The sequence below is a fragment of the Orcinus orca genome, chromosome 5, assembly GCF_937001465.1.
Source record: "Orcinus orca chromosome 5, mOrcOrc1.1, whole genome shotgun sequence".
Lineage (NCBI taxonomy): Eukaryota > Metazoa > Chordata > Mammalia > Artiodactyla > Delphinidae > Orcinus > Orcinus orca.
In genome coordinates, this window is record NC_064563.1 from 116,208,353 (window position 1) to 116,225,426 (window position 17,074).

Sequence of the window (17,074 nt, forward strand, 5' to 3'; positions counted from 1 at the left end):
CTTCTAGATCCGCCCCCATACATTTGACCATTCGGCCTCTTCCTTTGCTGCTTCCTTCTCCTCCACCAGTCCCTTAAGTGCTGCATTTTCCCCAGGTTCTGCCCCTAGAACTTTTCCCTTCAGATTCTGCGTATTCTCCCTCCGTGATCTCCTTCACTCCCAAGACTTTACAAAATAGAGAATGAGAGGGCTTCCCTGGTGGCGCAGTGGTTGAGAGTCCGCCTGCCGATGCAAGGGTACACGGGTTCGTGCCCCGGTCCGCGAAGACCCCACGTGCCGCGGAGCGGCTGGGCCCGTGAGCCTATGGCCGCTGAGCCTGCGCGTCCGGAGACTGTGCTCCGCAACGGGAGAGCCCACAACAGTGAGAGGCCCGCGTACCGGAAAAAAAAAAAAAAAAAATAGAGAATGAGATTATGTGGTATTAATAATAATTGATGATGATCCTTGTCCATGATATTTATAGATGCTCATTCAGCATTGTGAGAAGCACCTTTGTATAATTTTTGTGCATAATCCTACAAATCATTGAGTAGACAGTATTACCACTGTCATGCAGATGAAGAATCTGTGGCTTTCAAGTGCAAAGTTTCATGGATAACTGGGAGAGCTTCAATTCAAATACTGTTCTGTTTGACTTCAGAATCCAGCCTCTTAACATTAAAAGACCTCACGTATATATGTCCCTCCACGGCAGAGGTTCTCAACGTGGCTGCACATTAGAATCACCTGGGGAGTTTTTCTAAATCCTAAATGTCCAGCCTGCACCCCAAATCACTTAAATCAGAATCCCTGGGGATGTGAAACAGGCATCATTTTTTTTTAATGACTTCGGTGATTCTAATGGGTAGAAAATATGAGAACCACTGCTCTATAGTAAATATTTTGATGATACTCAAGTCTTTTTCTCTGGCACAGAGCTCTCTCTCCGGCTTTAAACTTATATTGTTCAGGGTTTACTGCATCTCTTCATTTGTCTGTCCTCACTCCCACCCCACCTCAGGATTTCTCCTGTTCCAAGATGAATTCATCTATCACTACCCGAATAGTTGCCTTCTAGAGCCTATATGTTATTTAATTCTTCACATCCACTACTGCCCTAAGTCTTATAAGTAAAATTTGTGGAACAGTCTCTCAAATTGGGACTTCCCTAACTCCTTATATTTGGGAATCTCTAATTTTTTATTGTATCTCAGAAATATTTTTCCAATTTTCCCTTCCTCTCCTCTTCATCATCTCTGTAGGTAAATTTACTCAGGCCGTCCTCATCTCTCTTATGGAATTTTGTGGCAGACTCCCTGTTTTCCATAATTTTTAGTCTCTCCTTGATTTATTTTCCTGTTTAACGCTGTCAGTGATACCTTTCTAGTATCCTATTAGTTGTGTCACTCTTTGATTAAAAACTTCTCTCCACTGACTGCAGAGAACATACTTTATGAGACCTTTTACCATTTGGACACACCTCTCTCCCTCACCAAATTTCCTTTCCCTTAATGAAAATACCCTGCATTCTGAAGCCCCTTCTATACTCTACTTTCCCTTAAAAGAAAAAAAAAAAATCACAATTATGCAATGTCTGTCTTTTCCCCCAGATTGTCGGCACCAGGAGGGAAGGATGGGCATCTGTATTTTAGTGTTTTCCCCATTGCTAGCTGAATGCTTTTCAGAAAGGAGTTATTAAAAAAAGATGTGTTGAATGTATATGTGAAGGGAAGCATGCAGGAACTTCTCACAATGCTTGTCATTACACAAGTTTTCCTCTCTGAATGAAATGACCAAGTACTCTCCCTCCCCCTGGTTAACTCATATTTTTAATGTGACATACACATATGAAATACTTCTGGAGATCGCCAGACAGAAATAATGTAGTAGCTTTTCCTCTTTGATTTCACAATGCATTGTTCCTATAACTGTAATAGGAGTTATATCAAATAGTGCACTGCATAGGCATGTGTCCCTTCTAAACTAAGAATACTGAAGAATTGGAGGTATATATTGTTTCTATTTGTTTCCTCTGCACGTAGGATAGTGCCTGAAATATAGCTGATACTTAAATTGTTACCTTTGTTGAATGGATGTCTGATTTCATGTATTACTGAGTGGACTCAAAGACTCTGGCTAGCAGGTTTCTAGCTTCTAAATTTAATGGTAAGATTGCATACTTTTCTTCTGAGAAAAAAGAAAAATATAATAATATCTAATACTCTGTGACCATTCATTAATGATCCTATGAGTAAGGAAAATTGTTGAATTTGTTATCTGAGTAATTAGCTTGTCAATGCTTTGTAAGCCCTTGTCCTTATTATTGTAGACATAAATTACAAGATAATTGAAGTATGGCTGCTATCCTTAAATATTAAAAAAAAAAAAAAGAGCTTGGCTTCCCTAGTGAGAGAGGAATGATCTTTATTCTTCATTTACACGTTTAATAGTGTGTACTAGTCCATATACAGACCACAGGATACTGTAGATATATACTTGGTTCAGTGGCCTTTAATTTGTGCCTTTGAATATCTTCAGTTTTGCCAACCTACTATAGGTCATATGCACAGCTGTTTACTCTTCTGTGTATAATTTATAGTTTATCTGCATAATAAGACTTAGCTAAATTATCAAACACACACAAGGGATTTTAACTATTGGATTTTACTAATACCTTTCACGTTGATGGGGATTTATTGAAAGAATGAAATTTTAGATTTCAAGTAAATAATAAATTGATAATCCTACATTTAGATTGCAGTGCTGTAGAATTGTATTTTTTAATGTACAGACATCTTTGTGTTTAGTAGTGAATTGTAGTAGTACAATAATATAATAAAAATTCACATTTATTTGAGAATGCAAGGCAGTATAAATAATGAACCCTCTATAAAATTTGTATTTAATTACAGAGATTTAATGACCAACTCAGGTTCCCTTTGTATATTGAAGTATAGAATACTGAATGAATTAAAGGAAAATATTAAAGTATTAAGATTTGGGCTTCCCTGGTGGTGCAGTGGTTGGGAGTCCGCCTGCCGATGCAGGGGACACGGGTTCGTGCCCTGGTCCGGGAGGATCCCACATGCTGCGGAGCGGCTGGGCCCGTGAGCCATGGCCGCTGAGCCTGCGCGTCCGGAGCCTGTGCTCTGCAACGGGAGAGGCCACAACAGTGAGAGGCCCACGTACAACAACAACAAAAAATTAATAAAATAAAAAATAAATAAATAAAGTATTAAGATTTAACAGTAAGAGAATTTTTTCTGTGATGGACAAAGTTATAAAACTAGCACACCACTGTGAGCTCAAGCATATTTTATTTCCTCTTCCTCTTGTACATGAAGAGTAAAACCATTCCCATACTTGTGTTCTCTACCCTCACTGTCAGCCAGTGTTTCCTACTAGAAAGAATGATATATCCCCAAGCTACTGCCCAACGTACTTAGACTACATTCCTACATAAGAAAACTCATTGAAAAAACAAAATCATCTCTCTGGTGCACTCTGGAATAACTAAATATTGATAGACTGCAAAATTAATTGTTTTAGTCATATAATTTTTGATATAATACACAGGTTGTTTCATTATACCTGCATGTTACAGTGGCCTTACCATCTAAAAAATGCAGATAATTTAAGAAAGGAGAAAAGACCTGAAAAGAAATGTGGGCCTTTGCCATTTGGTAACATATCTGTTTTTTCAAATGAAAACTTTGGAATAAAATCAATCGTATTTAAACAACATAATTTAAACGTGCATGCAGATCCATACTAATATTATAATTCCACATGTATAGACTACAAATGCTTTATAGTCAATCTCTTCCATCTGTTATAAAGATAATAAAACTGTGCTTTTTATGATATCATTGAGATTTATTTTTTTTAATATTTGTAACAATTTATCACACTTTTCCCTTTTGTTCGCTACTGCTTCTGAATACTCCAAACAGCATTTCACTAAGCATATAACTCACTATTAGACAACAGTTTCTTGATTTCATTTTACTGTAATATGAAGATCTATTTAAAATTTTACCCCTATATGTTGTTCTTTGAAATAACTTATATATGTAAATATGTATATAAAGCTCATTAAAAATTTTTCAAAATGGGAAGTACCAATATCTTTGAATCTAATAAAATCTGCAATAGTATAGTTTTCATGGTTATTAAACAGCTCTGTTTTTTATGAGCAGTCAGAAATCCAAGTAATAAAGTAAAAGAGAGTATGAGAACAGTTTTTCCAACCAGATTATAAATAATTTTACAGTATACAATACGTATACACATGTACAGAAGCCTATTAGTTTCCATTTCCAAACTCCATGTAGGAGTTCCAATATCCTATTATAAGTCCAGATAAACATATTTCCAAAAAAATTAAAATGAAGGACTGAATGTTCTAAAATTCCTTGAGCACATTGTGTTTCCAGCTCACATTCTCTTTAATCAAACATTGAAATTGAGAAATATATCTACAACTGAAATACACTTGTGTCTGAAAAAAAAAGAAAATCCAATTTGTAAAATGAAAGTGAGTTTATACTCTCTACTTAAGAATATATGATTTATGGGCTGAAATTCTCCTTTGTATGAAGAAAATAACATTGAATACATGACTTAGAAATTAAATAACAACTTAAGTTCAGCTTTTTTACTTAGGAGATGATGATGATGGACTTAATCTTACTTTGCATAAAGAAAATAATATTGAAGTAATGCATAAATTAGAAATTAATTTATACTAGGAATCTAATTATCAACCAAGTCTTATGCAAATATAAGCTGTTACTGCAACAAATGTGTATTTATTAAAATTATTACTTTTGACTATGTTTTTAAATGCTGTGCTTCATTGTAGGTTCAGTGATGATTTTGAAGGTTTTTGGTGATATAAAACATGCAAATTAAGCAAAAATATTAAGTATAAAATTCCAGAACATTACAGGTGGAAGAGAATCTGGGGTGGTATTCCTGATCCTATTACTTTATGTCTGAGAAACTAGAGACCCAGAAATGGAAAGTGACATCAAGGGAGGAAAACTGAAATAGAAATTGAGCTAATATAAACATAAATGTATATTATAAACTGATGACTGAAATGATGTTTGTTTTGAAATACCTTCTATAAACATGTTTTAGAAGATGTTGGAAGAATTCTAAATTAGAAGATGGATTGTAATAATTTATGGTTTAAGTGTACTAAAGCAGTAAAGTGGGCAGAAATTGATGAATAGAATGCTTGTATCAGAAGTTATTTGTATCTTTCAGTAAGTCATCTTAAATAGCAGCCTATTTCTTTCTTCCTAAAAATTAATGTAGATTTTTAAACCTTTTATCTCCAAAATTTCAGTATTTTTAAGAATTAAAGAGAATGTGTTAATCACATCTATGTTTTACAAATTGTACCATTTCATTTCTGGATGGGTGGATTGGATGGATGGAAAGGGTAGACTTGAATATTTTTTTCCATAAAGTTAGTCTATGATGAACTCTGAAAAGGATAAATCTAACCAAATGTCCCACTTTCTATAGAAATAAGGGGAAGTTATATGGATTGATTCAAATATTTACTTTCCTTTTTACACTTCACTATAAAAAAGCATGTTTTTGTATTCTGTTGCCAGTGTATCCACAAAGTAGCACAAAAGCAAAGCTGAAACAATTTACAGTATTGCACCTTTATATGAATTATAGCTATGTGAAGAAGAACAGCTAATTATATGAAGAAAAACATGGATTCACAATCAGGAGCATTTTTAAGGAGGAAAACAAACCCGTAGATGAAGAAAAAAAGAATAAATTAGTTTGACCTTAAGCTAATTACATACATATACAGTTCCATTGGTCCTTAATGGCCTAATTAATTTCCTTAAAATTGTAACGATATTCTAATTAACTATAATTAAGTATTTTGTTCCAAAAAGGAGAAGGCATATGGCATTTGTTGAATCTTTGCTACTTGTACCGTTCAAGGGTTTTTTACATGGTTACCTTGTTTAATATTTTCTCAAGCTTGTAGAATTGATATTATTACACTCATTTTCAAATAAAAAAGAAACAAAAGCCTAAAGATACAACGTGTAAGAAGCATAGGTAGGCTTTGCTCCTCCCTCTGTGTGGCTCCAATTTCTCTAAGCCTTACTGCCTCTGTATTGCTTCCTTTGAATATGAAGTAATCTCCATATAGACTGCTCTGATACATTTGGCAGTCAGTAAGAATTATTATAAGAACTGAAGAATTACGTTAATTTATTTGGCCTGTTTAAAAAAAAAAAAAAGCAAGAACTAGATTTTATTTTTTCCAGAGTTGGTAACTGATAAGAATGTACATTAACAAATTAACATGATTCTTTTTCTTCTTTAAAAAACACCTGATAAGTAGTATTCTATGTAGGTGTTATATCTCATAACACAGTATCTACCAATGCTGTGATTAAGAATTTGATCTCGGCTAGAATATTCCAGGACAAAGCAGGGGCAACCAATGACAATGTGGCAATAAACACCTTCTCTGCGACTGACTGGGTAGGATAATGGATGTAAGCTGTACTTAAAGCAAAAACACTCTGAGTGCTTGCAGGGCCACCTTTTAACCTTTTAAATCACAAACACACTTAACTAGCACCCTTCTGACTGAAATAGAAGGTTTAAATAGGAATAATCACTGGATCTAATTTATATCCTGGATTATACAGATGTGGCCATTTAAGACATTTAGCCTTTGGAGGAGGATATATATATGTGTGTGTATATGTGTGAAGTGTATGAATAATATGTTTTTTCCTTGTTCATCATACCAAAAGCTACTAGGAGTTTTAAAATATAGTAACTGTGTAAATTTTTAATAAAGGGCCCCTTGCTAATATTTATTTTTCTCCATGTGTAACACATTTTCTTGTGGAAATAGTGAGGGTAAGTTTTCCTTGAGGACAGGATTTCTTTCTTATCAGTCTTTGAATGTGCAGCACCTCACACAGGTACTTGCTACTAAATAAGTGTCTTGTATATTATTTTCTTAAACAAATACATGGGTGGATGGATGGTGGCAATGAAACAGAATTCTACCTCAGGAAGAGAAAGTTACTTTTTGGCAAGATGTTTGCTGAAAACATGAAATGACAGTAGACGCAAGAGATTTTAGTATTGGGGACAGTCTCCTTGGCTCGGCCTGACCCTAAAAATATTGCCTGATTAAAGTCACTTGGGGGCTTCCTGATGACACAGTGGTTAAGAATCCGCCTGCCAATGCAGGGGACAGGGGTCCGAGCCCTGGTCCGGGAAGATCCCACATGCCGCGGATCAACTAAGCCTGTGTGCTACAACTACTGAGCCTGCACTCTAGAACCCGTGAGCCACGACTACTTAGCCGGTGTGCCTAGAGCCCGTGCTCCGCAACAAAAGAAGCCACCGCAACGAGAAGCCTGCGCACCACAACGAAGAGTAGCCCACCTCACTGCAACTAGAGAAAGCCCACACGCAGCAACGAAGACCCAATGCAGCCAATAAATAAATAAAATTTATTAAAAAAATTTAAAAAATAAAGTCATTTGGTCCCCTTAAGCATTCATCCCCAAACCCTGCAATGTATATATATATATATATATATATATATATATATTTTTTTTTTTTTCTTTCGCCATCAATGCTTAGGGCAGAAAGCATTTCATCAAGCACATTTGCTTTTGAAGGAAGTCCCTGTAAGAACAATTGCTAATGTTGCAGTAATAATTAGAGAAGGAAATAGAAAAGGAATCATAGAAATAGCTGTTGAATTCTGCAGCAAGCATAGAGAACTTTTTGTTTACAGGTTAATTTTTTAATTAGTGAGGGAACAAAAGCTGAGCTCTGATACCAGGAAGCAATCAGTCTAGTTTGGGACAGAAGCTTAAAAAAAATTCTGATTAGAGACGCAGAATTAAATAGATTTAATAATTAGAATTAAATAGACGAATATCTGGATAGAGAAGTACCAGGAGAAACACATCTCCACTGCAATGCCCTACTAAGTGTTTTACCAGTACCATAATGAAGTGGATCTGATATTTACCACCAGAACTTCTAACTGGCTAATGGCTGGCTGGGGGACATGACTAAGTTGAGATGGGTTATCTGTGTGCCAAAGGATCTCTCATCCTCCATCAGACTCCCGGAGCTCGTCAAGTGGTGGTTTGGGGTTTGCAAAGAGAGCAAGTCCCAAAGCACAGTCTGTTCCAGGGGTGCTTCTATCAAGTTTGCTAACGTTTTCTTGGCCAGACCAGGTCACATGGCAACACAGATTCGGAATTTGGGGGAACAGACTTCACTTCTTAACTGGAGAATCTGCAGTATCTTATTGGGAAGGTTTGGGTTTAGGGAATGGAGTAATTTGCAACCATTTTTATAATCTACCACGTAGTCTTTTCAAATCTATTTAGTAGCTATTTTTATAATTTTTTATAGATGTTAATATAGTCAGTCCTGCTGTGGTATACAAAAAGTTGACAGGTAGAAAGAACTAATTTTAACTTTTGTGCATAAAAAATAAGTGTTCTCCATTCGAAATATTGAACACTGTTTCCTTATAAAAATTAAAAACTAAGAAACTTAAAAGATGAAATGCACTGATATATATTTAAGGGATTCCTATATGCAATACCACTTATTTATATGCATCATATGAAATTTGAAAATTCATCAGGGTATGCAGTTCAGTATAATGTGCTTCTTGTATAACAGAGGATGAGGTAAAAGGGAGGTTACCAGGTCTGAAGGGGTGACTTAAATGGGTATAGTAGGACCTCCTGAAGTGCATTCATTTTAGAAGTGGTACACTTTACTGTTTTTATATCAAAGTTAATGATTAGAACTTTAATATATTTTAGAAATGCATTGTCATAAAACTTAGAAGTAATTTAAATTATATGAGATTGTCAGCATGAAATAGGTCTTAGTGTTGTTGAGACTTCCATTCTGAACAGGATCATGTTTTTTCCTCAATACATGAAGATAATATAAATCTCAAGTAGTAATCTGGAAACTTGAAATCATCAAAATTGAGTGCGTATTTACAATATGCCTGATTTAATGAATGGTGCATTGCTTTAGGAGTGTAACCTAGGAAAATTATTCACATATACTAATCTGTGATCCTCCTATTGGTGTGAACAACACAGCATGGGGCACTGTATCTCCAGTGCCTTGAAGAATGGCTGGCTCTTAGTACATTTCCAGAAAGTTTCCTTGAACTTCTTCCAAAAAATTCTTTTCCTCAGTTTTTTTGTTTTTATTTTTTATTGTCTTTTTGCTCTTAGTCTTGTTTTTTAATATTTTTTTTCAAAATAATAAACATGGATTGACCTCAGTTTACCAACTGAAATATTTTATTTTCCATTTTGTGGCAATTTAGTATATTAACATCATTCACACATTGTTTCTTTTGACTTGATGACAATTTCTTTGTGTTCCCCAAACTTGAACTCCCTCTTAAAAACTCAAACCCCGAGAATTCCCTGGCAGTCCAGTCGTTAGGGCCTGGTGCTTTCACTGCCAGGGGCCCGGATTTAATCCCTGGTCAGGGAGCTAAGATCCCGCAAGCCACACCACAGAAAACAAACAAACAAACAAAACAAAACAAAAATCTGATTAAAAAAACTGGTTATTGATTTAGAAAATGTTACTAAATTTCTAAAAAAAAAAGAATCTCAAACCCCAACCGACCATATAAAAAGAAAGCTTAATGTGGGAGTAGTATTTCCAGAATTAGCTCCAGAACCACTTTTTAAAAAGTATACTTTATTTCTTCTCTCTGTCTGCTCCATCAACCATTAAACCTTTTCCAGAGATCCTTCTGACTAGCCACTCTAGCTCTGGGCTCACTACTAATTGACTATTTTAGCAGCTCTTGTCTTTAAAGTCTCTTGATCATGTTACTTGTGTGCCAGAGATAAAGATGAATGACTTCAGACTTCAGGCAATGTGCTAGCTCTTATCCTTTGTGTAAAACCTTACATTCCCCTGCCTCAATTCTATAAAACTTCATACACTGATATATCCTGTTAACAAACATAAATCTATCTGCATTCTTTTCCTAAACTCTGAGTGACTGTGAGAAAATCAGAAACAGTTTGTGTGCTACCCATTAAACCACCATATGTATGTGGTTTCCTATGCACTTGCACAAACAAATAAACCAGGACACGATTAAATTGCTTCTTCCACAGGGTTCCAGCAGCAATCGGCACATATTTTATAACATGTATGGCATTGTACCGGCCGTATCTGTTTGGAGAGTTTGTCTCTTCCGGTGGTCTGTGAGTAACTTGTAGGCAGAGAACTAATTCCTCAGGATGCCTTGTGCCTGAGATTGCTTACAAGTGAATGAATGATAGGAATGAAAAGTCTAAATGACATTGAATACACAATGAACAGCCCTAGTATTTTTTTTTTTTTCTTTCTTTTTGCGGTACGCGGGCCTCTCACTGTTGTGGTCTGTCCCGTTGCGGAGCACAGGCTCCGGACGCGCAGGCTCAGCGGCCATGGCGCACTGGCCCAGCCGCTCCATGGCATGTGTGATCTTCGCGGATCGGGGCACGAACCCGCGTCCCCTGCATCGGTAGGCGGACTCGCAACCACTGCGCCACCAGGGAAGGCCATTCCCCACCCCAGTATTTTTATTACAAAACTCTGTGGCAAAATAGCATCACATTTCCTGTGAATATTTTCCCCCATTTCTACTCAAAACAGCATAATGGGGCTTCCCTGGTGGCGCAGTGGTTGAGAGTCCGCCTGCCGATGCAGGGGACACGGGTTCGTGCCCCGGGCCGGGAAGATCACACATGCCGTGGAGCGGCTGCGCCCGTGAGCCATGGCCGCTGAGCCTGCGCGTCCGGAGCCTGTGCTCCGCAACGGGACAGGCCACAACAGTGAGAGGCCCGCGTAACGCAAAAAAAAAAGAAAAACAAAAAAAAACAGCATAATGCAATTAACCAAACTTGTGCATAGACATCCTGCTAGTCATGAACTGTTTGTTGTTTATAACTTTGGAGAAAATGATTGCAGCTCTCACACCTATACGTTTTCCCTCTGAGTGTAAATACACCTGCAGACCTTCTATGATTTTCTAACTGGAGGGCTGGTGAATAAGCTCAGCATGGTTGAGTCGAAAATGTTGGAGGATATTTGGATCTGCAGGCTAAGATGGTGGGGATGTTAAAGGTTTTATGCGTGAGATTTATTTGTATCGCCTACATTATATTTGAGAAAATTTAGATTTATTTTGGCATTTCCATTCTGGATTTTAAACCCCTAGTTAATTTTTAATGCCTTTCTGGAGAGTCTCTTACCTTACATTGTCTTTAAATCTCAGTTATATGTTTCTTTTCTTAGTGGGAAAATCATTTATTATAGAAGCTGGGATTCTGAAATAGCACACTACTGAATTTAAAGGAAAAACCATCCTATCATTTTATTTGGTGTTAAACTTACTCAATTATTCAAGAGAAAACATGAAATTGGCCCTGTGAAACTTCTGAGCATCCTCCAGGATGAACGGTCCCCTCTGGCTCACTTGAAGAAATACGTTGCCAATCCTCAAAGGGATCCTGGGTCAATCTTTGACAAGCAAATGGCTAAGAGGCTGGTTGCCAGTATGGGTGTGGAAGTGGAATGGAATAAGACGTGGGGATAGATGGCAAAAGGAAGAACTAATTCAAGTCAAAGGGAAAAAAAGAATAAGAAGATACTTGGGATGGCAGAAAGACTCCAGGGAGAAATAATTAAAGCAGGCTTATTCCTGTGACATTCCTCATTGGGTGAACTGAAAAGCCCTGACAGCCTGTCGTATGTGTTTCATGTGCTTAGCTCTGTCAGTGATTTTATGAATCACTTACTTTATGACAGACCTGTTCAAAAAACTGTAGGCCGTCCCACAGGTGGGATTTGTTGATAGAACAAAAAACATCTGTTATATTTTTACACTTCTGACTTTAAACAATGAACTGGGGGAAAAAAAGTAGCTTTTTTGTCCACTGACTGCCTGTCCACTGTCTCCCAAGCCCTAGGAAAGTTAAGATTGTGGGGAATTTTTCTCTTGCTCACTTCTGTGTTTCCAGTTACTAGTGTCCAGTATGTGGTAAGCACTCAATAATATTTGTTGATTATTTAACATATTAATTAATTAATCTTTGTCTCTCCTCCTGCTTCAATGAAGGTAGGCTTAGATTAGGTATCAGCCATGACTCATGGAAGGTTTTTATACATACATTTAGAAAATGTTGATGATGCCATAATCTTTTTCAATTCTGGATATTGTTTTCTTTCTCTCTCCTCTCCCTTTTTTCTGCTTATTATTTAGTTCACAGAGCCTTCCTTTCTATAGTAATGCTTTCCTAACTTTATGTCATGGAAAGTATCCCTTATGGCACTCTGTTGGGATTGTCTGTACTTTGGATGTATTCTCTTAGTAAACAATATTATCTATGAAGATAACCATGTATGTTATCTTTGCCACTGAATTTTCCCTAGTATTTAGTTTAGTACCTGGATATATAAGCAAATTAAGAAATAGTTTTGAATGAATAAATGATACACACAACATTTTTAAAACTAAAGCTTTTTTTGGAGACTAGAAGCAGAGAAAAGAAACAGTTGAATTATAGTCAGTCAACAATTACACTGAATATAGTTTGCTTATACAGTTCTCCAAATTGGTAGGGAATTAAGTTAATTAATAATTCAGGGACATTGCCATTAACTAAATGCCTGCTGAGTCACAGAGATGGAGCTATATATTTAGGGAAACCTTTGGAGCTCAGCTATAACTCACCCGGTAGTTATTAGTATATGAATGTATTGAAGTCTATATGGTCGTTTCTCATAAGTAGACCATAGGGTAGGAACCTGGATGACCCTACGAGTAGTCTGACATGGAATGTCACTGACACTGCCCACTGGCCTACTAGACAAGGAGGCACTGGCCACTTTGAGGAGGTACATGCAGCAAGTACAGAATGAATGACAGACATTGAAAGTTAGGATTTTTTTGGTCTAAATGATCATTTCTCACTTGTATTGCTACAAGCATATAATATCATAACTGGCCCTAGTATTTTCATTTAAACCCCCCTCACTATAGTCAGTTCCCCTCACAGCAGCCAGAACAATTTCTTAATAATGAAAACAAGATCATATCTTAGTTGAAAATTCCCAGATCTCCCTTTTGCAATTAGGATAAAATGCAAACTCCTTGCCCTTTTCTTGCAGACCTCAAATGATGCAGGTCTTTCCTAACCCTCCAGCCTCATTCTTATCATGCTCTCCTTTCAGTTGCTAGATGTCAGCCTCAGAGGCCTGCTCTCTGTCTGCTTGGCGTGTCTGGGGCACACCAAGCCCTTTCATGCTTCAGTCTTTGTGGTTGCTCTGGTCTCTACCAGAGCTCTTCTCCCCAGATTTACACAGGGGTGATTTCTGTCCCTATCTTTCAGGCCTCAAAGAAAACTTGACTGATTTCCCTTTATAAAGTAGACCCACACTTTCCTAAGCCTTCTCCATCACATTTTCTTATTTTATTCTATACACGCACACACAAAGACATACACATACACACACACACACACACACACACACACACACACAGGAGCTCTATAAGAAAACAAAATCTTTCTTTCTTTTTTTAATTTCTCTATTACTTTAATTATAATATTAAGTGCTTAATAAATAATTGTTGGATAAATAAATACCTGAATGGATCTATGGGTCTTTGATTTGAAGTGTCAAGCATTTTTGCAAAAATTTTCATTTAAATTCACAGTGGTATCCCCAAGATATCTATTCACTTTAAAATTAAGAAAAGTAGGGCTTCCCTGGTGGCGCAGTGGTTGAGGGTCCGCTTGCCGATGCAGGGGACACGGGTTCGTGCCCCAGTCCAGGAAGATCCCACATGCCGCGGAGCGGCTGGGCCTGTGAGCCATGGCCGCTGAGCCTGCGCGTCCGGAGCCTGTGCTCCACAACGGCAGAGGCCACAACAGTGAGAGGCCCGCATACCGCAAAAAAAAAAAAAAAAAAAAAAAAAAAAAAAAAAAAATTAGGAAAGTAATGTGCAGGAGTTGGATGACTTTCTCAGAATAACAGAGCAGAATAATAATTGAAATGCCCGTCTGTCTGACTTGAACGTTTCTGCTCTCCCTGCTCCACCACGCTGCCTCCAGACTATTTCAATAGGAATCAGCGTGCAGTGTGACAAGGAAAAGGGATAATTTGCAAACATATATTTAGGCACACGCTAGATGAAATTAGTAAAAGAATTCCTTATTGGGCTCCTGAAAGTATTGCCCTCTAGCTTAATAATTTTTGGTATTTTAAATGCCTATCCAAATATTTCCAGATATAAGAGAAATAAGTCCTGGTGATATAATGTGACTACACGGTGACTGTAGTTAATACTCTACTGCATACTTGCAAGTTGCTAAGAGAGTAGATCTTACAAGTTATAACAAGAAAAAAATTATAACTGTGATAATGGGTAACTGAAATTACTGTTGTAATCATTTCACAGTATATACATATACCAAACCATTATGTTGTACCCCTAAAACTACAATGTTATATGTCAATTATACCTCATTAAAAATGTGTCTAAATAAATAAATGCCTATTTGAAATAATAAAGTGCCTCAATCCAGCGCTTCTCAAATTTAATGTGCACAGAAACCACCCGAGCATCTTGATAAAAATACAAATCCTTCCAGGTGGTGCAGATGGTGTGGATCCATCCACCTATGCTTTCTGAGAAGCAAGAGCTGAATGAATATTAGTTTACACTCGTAATTCACATATTCTATTCTGCAATGATTAGAAGAAGGACTTTATGGAGGAAGAGGTTGTCCTGACTTAGAACCGTGGTTTGCGAGCTTTGGGCATATTAGAATCACCTGGGGAGCATTGAAAACTCCCAGGAACCAGCTCGCACCCAGACCAATTAAATCAGTTTCCAGGGAGGCCGAGCGAATGCAGTTTTTAAAGCTCTGTAGTTACTCCACTGTGATTGTAGATACTTGCTGCCAGCAGCTTTGGCATGGGAGTTTGTTGCAGAAGTGAAGACTCAAGCCCCAATCCAGACCTGTTGAAGTCCTGGCTGCATTGCAAGAAGACGCCAGGTAATTTTCAGATACTTTTAAATTTGAGAAGTACTGGTTTAAAGCAAGAGGTTGTTTGTTTGTTTGTTTGTTTACTAAGCTCTCTATTCTTGGGTATGACTAGGAATACTGGAAGTCAGTGGAGCTTTTTAGTACTGTCTAAGAAAGAGTTTTAGGGATGATAGCCAAAATACAAAATATAAATGCTCACTTCATTTGGCAGTGGTAATTTATGACTTTTTGCACATTGTTTTAGTTTTGGAATAAAAGTGGGAGTGAAATTACAGTCAGAGAAATATTCAATGTAAGGTAAAACAAAAGAAAACTAGAGATAGCCAGTGAAATCAAAATTTTCATGAAGCTTAAAAGGTTGGTGGTACAGAGGGGGTACTGGGTTGTGTGTTTTTTGTTTTGGTTTGTTTGTATCTTTTTAATGAGATGTATGTATATTTATAAACTAAGAAGGAATCAGAAGAAAGTGGTTAAAATGGAATAGAAGGATTAAATGTTGGTGGATATGGTGGATCTTATGGCAAGGTGATTAGGCACAAGAGTGCCATAAGGGGGAGGGGAACCTAAGAATTGGGCACAGGTGAGAACAATAAAGCCATAGTGTTTGCTTTCAAGGGGAATACACAATAATACAGGAAAACAGGCAACCACAGAGCAGTGTGATAAGCAATATAATAGGGTAAGAACAGAGAGTATAATACAGAAAAAGCAATCCTATACCATGACTGGGATTGGTCAGGGAGGGCGTCTGGAAGAACTAACCTCTAAACCTACACCTGACTAGAAGAGAATGATAGGAAGGGGGAATCTGGCTAGAGGAATACAAAGGGAAATGGCCTGGAGTTGAGAAGGAACAACATGTGTTTAAGGATTTGAACTGAGTTCAGCCCAACTTTAGCACAGAGTGCTTTTATAGGTAAATGAGGGAAGGGGGGTGGGCAGAAAAAGGAGAGGAGGTAGGTGTGGTGAAAGATTAAATTGAAAAGAGGTGAGTTTATGGGGAGTTCTTTCTCCTGAGGGAAAATTTTATCATGCTTCTCCCTTGACTAAAAGATTTTAATATCAATGGAAATAACATTATATTTGCATATGAGAAAGTTTTTCTAACTGTAAGGTTAATGGGAAATATAGAATATAAAAAGATAATTGGGCTCTTGCAGTAATTCGGAAAAAGATAATGGTACCCTAAACTAGGTGGTGATGGAAGAATGGGAAAATGGTGAAATAAATCCAGATTTTAGGAAGTAAAAACTGTAGTGCTTGCAGATTGATTAGATTGGGAATGGGGAAGATTCAAGAATGACACTCAGGTGTTTGAATCAGGCAACTCCATGGAAGATGCCATTCATGGAATAGGACACACAAATCTTTTTGTTTTGTTGGTTGGTTATTTGGGAGGTTGGTAGGGTGGTATAGATGATGAATGGTTTTTTGGAATAATGGTGTTCAGTGGATAGTGATATGTGTGGATCTAAAGCTCATCACGGAGATACAGGAAAGAGAAACCTATTGGGAGTCTTCAACATAGATATAGCACTTTAAACCATGAAAATGGAAGCACTAACCTAGGAGTACCATGTAAACTGGGAAAAAAAAAAAAGTAGAAAAAAAAAGAAAAGGCCTAGGACAAGATCTTTAGGATTGTCAACTTTTAAGGGATGATTAGAATTTTAAATCAAGCGGAGAAAAGTAGAGGGAAAATATAGATATAACAGTCTCACAGAAGTTTATCAACGCTTTTTGAAATGTGAAAAACGGGCAAAAGTGGCTATTGAATTTCAAATAAAGGAAGTTGTTGACCATAGATAGAAATTTTCACTGAGTAACAGGGGAGCATAGGAGAGATGGATTCAAATTTGTGACTTGTAGACCACAAAAGTAGAAAAAACTTTCAACATGTTTAGCTGAGAATGGGGGAGAGAGAGAGCACTGAGGTTTAGAAGGGTATATACAGTTGTGGCAGAATA

General features: G+C 37.1%; 1 protein-coding gene across 1 annotated transcript in view; it reads left to right on the plus strand.

Annotated features, from left to right (window-relative positions):
- The window catches only part of ROBO1 (roundabout guidance receptor 1), a 1,104,762-nt gene that overhangs the window by 13,478 nt on the left and 1,074,210 nt on the right, over positions 1–17,074 (plus strand). The window lies entirely within an intron of this gene.